Consider the following 6,000-nt stretch of genomic DNA (forward strand, 5'->3'; position numbering starts at 1 on the left):
GCAAAGTCACTAGATAGAAGCTGCAAAAGCAAGCAAAAGCACATACACAAAACAAACTGACTTAGTGACTTCTACTTACAGCCCAGGGTTTGGAGAACCCATGGGGCTATAAAGACTGGATTCTGGCATTTCCACAGCGTAAGGTGGAATAATACAAAAGATAGTAATAGTACAAAAAGGATGGTGATAGACAACCAAAAGATTATATATAGGAAAAACTCACCAATATGGACGCCTTCAATCTGGCTGGAAAATGCTGTGGCTGGCTATCCAATCTCCACAAAGGAGCAATCCCAAAGAGATGCTGCCTTAGTGGTGGTCAGCCCTTAAATGAAGTCTAGAGTGAAACTCCACCCCTTCTGGGAGCACAGCTACATTACTCTCACCTGTGCTCCCACAGCTGACCCGACACTTGCCTCAGCTGATTAATCAGAGGTTCAGGCTGTGATGACCAGTTTCCCATACACACAGCAATCCATATAGGGCAGGAGGAAAGAAACAGCGATGGGTGGAATGTGCAGATAAAGTGAGATGAGTGCAGATGGGGTATGGGTAGCAAAGAAGGGAAGTTCTGTGAAGAAGGAAAGAGGTACACTAATGAGCCTCAGCCTTAGGGAAACATGAACTACCAAAAGAACAACAGCACAAGTTCTAGTTTCTGCTAACATGCATATTTCAACATGACTTGCTGTTCTGCTCAGCAATACTCAGCTATAGTGAAAGCCTGGTATCTCATGGCTGCATATCTCCCTTCCTACCTCAGGTATAGCATGTTGTAAGACTTGTCAGTGTTAAGAATCCATTCCAGATGATGCACCATTCACTGTCCACCTTTGTAAACAGGTATTCCCTCTCCTGTTTAAAAGCTCTCTTCAAGTACGGTAAGACTGCAACTAGGTCTCCCCAGAGCCTTCTGTTCTCCAGTCTAATCAAACCCAGTTTCCCCAACCTTTCCTCATAGGAGAGGTGCTCCAGCCCTCTGTCCATCTTAGCGGCCTCCTCTGGACTCACTCCAAGAGCTCCACCTCCTTCCTGGGCTGGCGGCACCAAGCCCGGACGTAGTACAGCAGATGGGGCTCACAAGAGCCGAGTAGACAGACAGTCACCTCCCATCCCCTGCTAGCCACTGCCCTATTAAATACAGCCAAGAACACTGAAGGCAGCGGTGAGGCTGACAGAAGCCCCTGGTCATCTCACCCCGACGTGTCCGGACGGCGCGCCCCGGGCGGTTCCGGGCTTTCCCGCTATGGCGCACTCAGGCTCCGGACTGACGAGCCGGCGCAGCCGGGCTGCACGCCGCGAAGCCGCCGCCACTGTCGGCCCAAGCCGGCGAGCGCCTCACCTCGCGTACGGCGAGAAGCGAAGCGGAGAGGAGGCCGGCCGTGCCTGAACACCGGACGCCGCCTCGGCTTCCCCGGGACAGGGAGCGCGGAAGTGCCGGCCCATGGGGAGCTTTACCGATGGGACCCGAGTGGCCACATCGAGTATTTCCCACTACTCCGTGTCCCCACGTACAGCATTTAAATGTTTCTTGAACACCCCCAGGGTTGGTGACTCCACCACCTCATGCCCATGGGCTGGCAGCCATACCCATGCCAGCACTCATGGCAGTGACCATGGCTGCATGTGGGATGCCTGCTGTGCTGAAGTGCAGCCGAAAAAGAGACCACAGGGGCTGCTGTGTGTGATGGAGTGCTGGGGCAGGGTACTGTCTGGAGCCCACCCTATGCCTGCACGCATGGGGCACCCCCTGATAACGGAGCTGCTCTCTATACCTTGTGGATGTTGGCCTGTTCTATGTTAGCATCTGCCAGTTCCGCAGGCCTCTCTTTACACTGCAAGGCAATTGGGAGCAGAGTGGGAAAGGGCATTCCCAGCCCGGCCACAGGGCACTTCTAGTTCAGGCTACTGCAGGGCAGCAAGTCCAGTGGTACCATGGCTGTGTGGCCCAGCAGCTCTCTGTGCTGTGGTCATGGGGATGGAGGCCCACAGCAGGGGATATGGGCCTGCTTCTGCTTGGGGGATGAAGCAGTGGCACTTGGCAGGGAACAGTCACCTCAGGTCCACAGCAGGAGATATGGGCCTGCTTGTGTTTGTGGGGATGAAGTAAGGGTTCTGAGTGCCCGAAACTTCACACACCACAGTGTGTGTCCCTCATGCAGGGCTGGCACCAAGAGGTTCCAGTTCCAGCACCGGCCAGGCAGCTGCCTCAGGTCCTTTTGGCCTCCTTGGTAGGGAAGGTGTACCAGTGCCAGCCAGCAGCCACCTATTGAAAACCCTCGCAGAAGGGTTAGCAGTGTAGGTGAGGGTATTTCTAAGGAGATTCTTGCCTGCCTGAGGCCTTCCAAAGCTTGTTTCCTTCATTTTTGCAACCATCTCTGCTGCATTTGTGATTGTCCTCATTGCCTGCAGCCAAATAATAATGAAAAATAGCTAGCCTGCTTATAGAAATAAAACAAAAATATTATTTAGCATATGTATATGTAATATATATAAAACAATATAAAAATGTTATTTATATAAATAATAATAAAAAATAAAAGCTAGCCTGCTTTTATTGCTGTACTACATCATATTATGGCATTACACCCAGGCAGGCCAGAAAGTTCGACATCTCTGTCGTAATCCGTACTGGTTCACCAGCAGGTGCAGGAAGCTAGACATGCACTTGTTGAAACTCATAGTGTTCCTCTCCACTGAAAACCCCAATTCATGTATCTGCCTCGTTCTCCTCTTCCCAGTGCTTCTGGCAACCTCCCAGGCCACACTGTGGTCAAGGACCATTGTGAATCTGTCTGCAGCTGTGAGTTCTGTGCAGTAGGCTGAAGTCCTGAGGCCTTGCCTCCCCTTCTTGGTTTGCCTGCGCAGGCAGCGATGGCATGGGACTATACCTGGGAATCGCTGATGCAAGGCAGTGCTCAGTCTGCTGTGCTGCTGGAGGAGCTGATGGAGGTGTGTAATGCACCCGCAGAAACCCTGCAGGGTAAAGCTGCTGGGCCATGCGGTCAGGGCGCCACAGGGCTTGCTGCCCTGTTCTGGCCTGGCCTTGCCATGGCCTGGGGATGGGCTGGGAATGCCCCTTCTCACCCTTCATCCATGTAACTGGTCTAACTGGGCCCACACTGTGGTCAAGGACCAACGTGAATTCATCTGCAGCTGCGAGCACTGAGCAGTAGGCAGAATTCCTGAGGCCTTGCCTCCCTTCTTGCTGTGCCTGCACATGGTCATGTTGGGTCTCAAACAGCATGCCTTGGGCTAGGCTTGCCTGAGGGGTGGGCAAGACCCTCATGCCCACAGGCTGGCAGCCCTACCCACGCCAGCACTCATGACTGCATGTGGGATGCCTGCTGTGCCAAAGCACAGCTGGAAAGGAGCCCCAATGAGCTGCAGTGCACAATGGTGCTCTAGGGCAGGGTACTGTCCACAGGAGCGCCCATGGCTTGCTGTGCCCCTCACACCACTCTGCCTTCTCATGTACCAGCAGGTGAAGCGATGGCAGGGGACTACACCTGGGAATTGCTGATGCAAATGCTCACTCTGCTGCACTGCTGGAGGAGCTGATAGAGGTGTGTAATCCACCTGCAGAAACCCCACAGGGTAGAGATGTTGGGCCACGCAGCCAGGGCTATGCAGGTCTTGCTGCCTTGCTCTGTCCTGGCCTTCCCGTGCTCTGGGGACAAGCTGCGACTGCCCTTTCCCACCCTGCATCCATGTAACTGGTCCCAATTGCCCTGTACTGTAAGAAGAAATCTGTGGAGCTGGCAGATTCTGTCAGAGAACAAGAAAAAAATCCACAAGGTAGCGAGGCCAGGAGGGAGAGAATGGAGAACAGTTCCATTATCGGGGTTGGGCCTCTGCATGCAGGCACAGGGTGGGCTCCTGCCTGCACCTTTGCTTTTCCAGGCACTGAGAGAAGAGGAGGAGATGAAAAAACACCAAAGAGCTCAAGAGAACATCAAAAGGCATGCTGCCCCATAAGTGGGGCCTCAGCACAGCCCAGACCTGAGGCAGAGGGGAGCTGGGATCCCAGCATCCCCCACACATCTGCACCACCGGGACAAGCTTGGGAAGGCCAGGCCTGTACAGGGCTGGCACCAAGAAGTGCCCTTTCCAGCTCCAGCACAGGCCAGGCAGCTGCCTCAGGTCCCTGTGGCCACTTGGGGGGGAAGAGGTCCCAGTGCCAGCTAGGGCCTCTTCTCACACACCAAACTCCCACTGTCTGTAACAGGAAAAAGGCAGCACACAGGAAGGAGCACATCAGTGGTCTGTGGGGGTGTTTGCTGGGTCTGGTTGGAAAGACCTGTAACAAACATGGCCCTGGATCCGACTGAAACTTCTTCTGTTGTGCAGGAGATTTCTGCTGTTCTTGGGCCTGTTGCAGCTTGTCTTCATCATCCTGGTCCTGCTGAAAAGGGACATCCTGCACTGGGTCCTGCCTGCTGAGCAGGCAATTGCCCTTCGCAGCCATCCACCAAAACCCATTATTTTCTGACCCCAGAACGCACTGCAGCCCTCTGTCATGGCACCGTTGGGTGTACACAGGCATTAGTGTGCCTGCCCTGTCACCAATAACATCAATAAAATCAACCCCATTCCCCAAATGGCTCATTTGTGCATGAAGGGCCAGTCGACAGTTGTCTGTTGCACCATGGGAAGGAGACAGTGGGATTCTGATTCAGAGAATCAACCTCCAAGAGGCCCCACCATCCACCTACCCACCATTATTTCACTGTACCACTGTGACTCCTTGGGCAGCCCGTTCCAGCACTTGACCACTCTCTTAGGGAAGAAGTATTCCCTAACGTCCAACCTGAATCTCCCCTGGCACGACTTGAGGCCGTCTTGTCTTACTGCTGAATACATGGGACAAATACCCATTCTGGCTGTATTGGTGTGACTCAGACAAACCAATTCTCCACGGAATCAAGGCTTTAGAATGAACTGCTCCGAGGTCCTCCTGATGGTCTATTTGAGAAGAGAGACGGTTACATGTCAGTCTGATCTTACTACATCCAGCACCAGAAGAAGGGAGATGGTGAAACAATATAACGAACTGTTCCATGGCTGTCTGAAGCTGGTGTTCTCATCCTGATGGCCTCCTTTAGGCAAAGTGGGGGTTGCTGTCCCAGCTTGTTGAACTGCTGGATCACGTGGGTTCTCCATGGCACAGGTTGTCTCTGACACTCAGTTTCTGAGGATTCAGCCACAGGGTGGTCAGAAATGATCTGAAGAAGGCTCACTTCTTGGAATCCTTGCTGCAGGACTGAGTACCTACCCAGCCCAATAGAATGGCTTCAGATCCAAAACTGGAACCCAGAATTGGTTCATGCTGGTTATTGACATTATTCTCATGACAGATTTTAGATGAGTTACTGCTGCCCCCAGACTGCCTTGCTGACATGCAGTGAAGAATGCGGTGCGTGCTCATGAATCCCTGTAAACACAAATGACAGCTTCCCACTTCTACATGCAAGCTAATGGGGAAACACAAGCATGTCCATAAGACTAACTGGTTCAAATGACCATGAAGAGAGAAAAGAGATTTGTGGATGCCAAGTTATTTTAGATCTTGTCCTTGCCCAAGTGAAACACCATCAGCTCCAACCTACGTGACTGGTGGCCACTTGATGTGCTGTGTAGAGCATTTCAATGAGCAACCTGGCTGCCAGGTGCCAAACTCCACTGCCCTCTGAATTGGAAAATGGCTAGCAAATATTTTTAAGTGTTCAGCAGTTATTAGGAGGTTCCATGTGCCTCAAAAGACAAGGAATGAGTGTCTGTGAGCAGCCCGAGAGATGGTGCACCCATGTGCTGCACACCTGACTGCTGCAGGGAACCAACCATCCATTTCATCGATGATCCATTATGTCTCAAGCGGAAGAACGCTGACATACTGCACAGCTTGGTGGTGTTAACCATATAAAGGCTTTGTAGCCTTAAGTTTTCCCAAAAATCTCCTCCAAAATTTGAGAGCGCTGCTGTAGCATTTACAGGGCTGCC

Source organism: Excalfactoria chinensis, chromosome 6 (genome assembly GCF_039878825.1).
Source record: "Excalfactoria chinensis isolate bCotChi1 chromosome 6, bCotChi1.hap2, whole genome shotgun sequence".
NCBI classification, from domain to species: Eukaryota; Metazoa; Chordata; class Aves; order Galliformes; family Phasianidae; genus Excalfactoria; species Excalfactoria chinensis.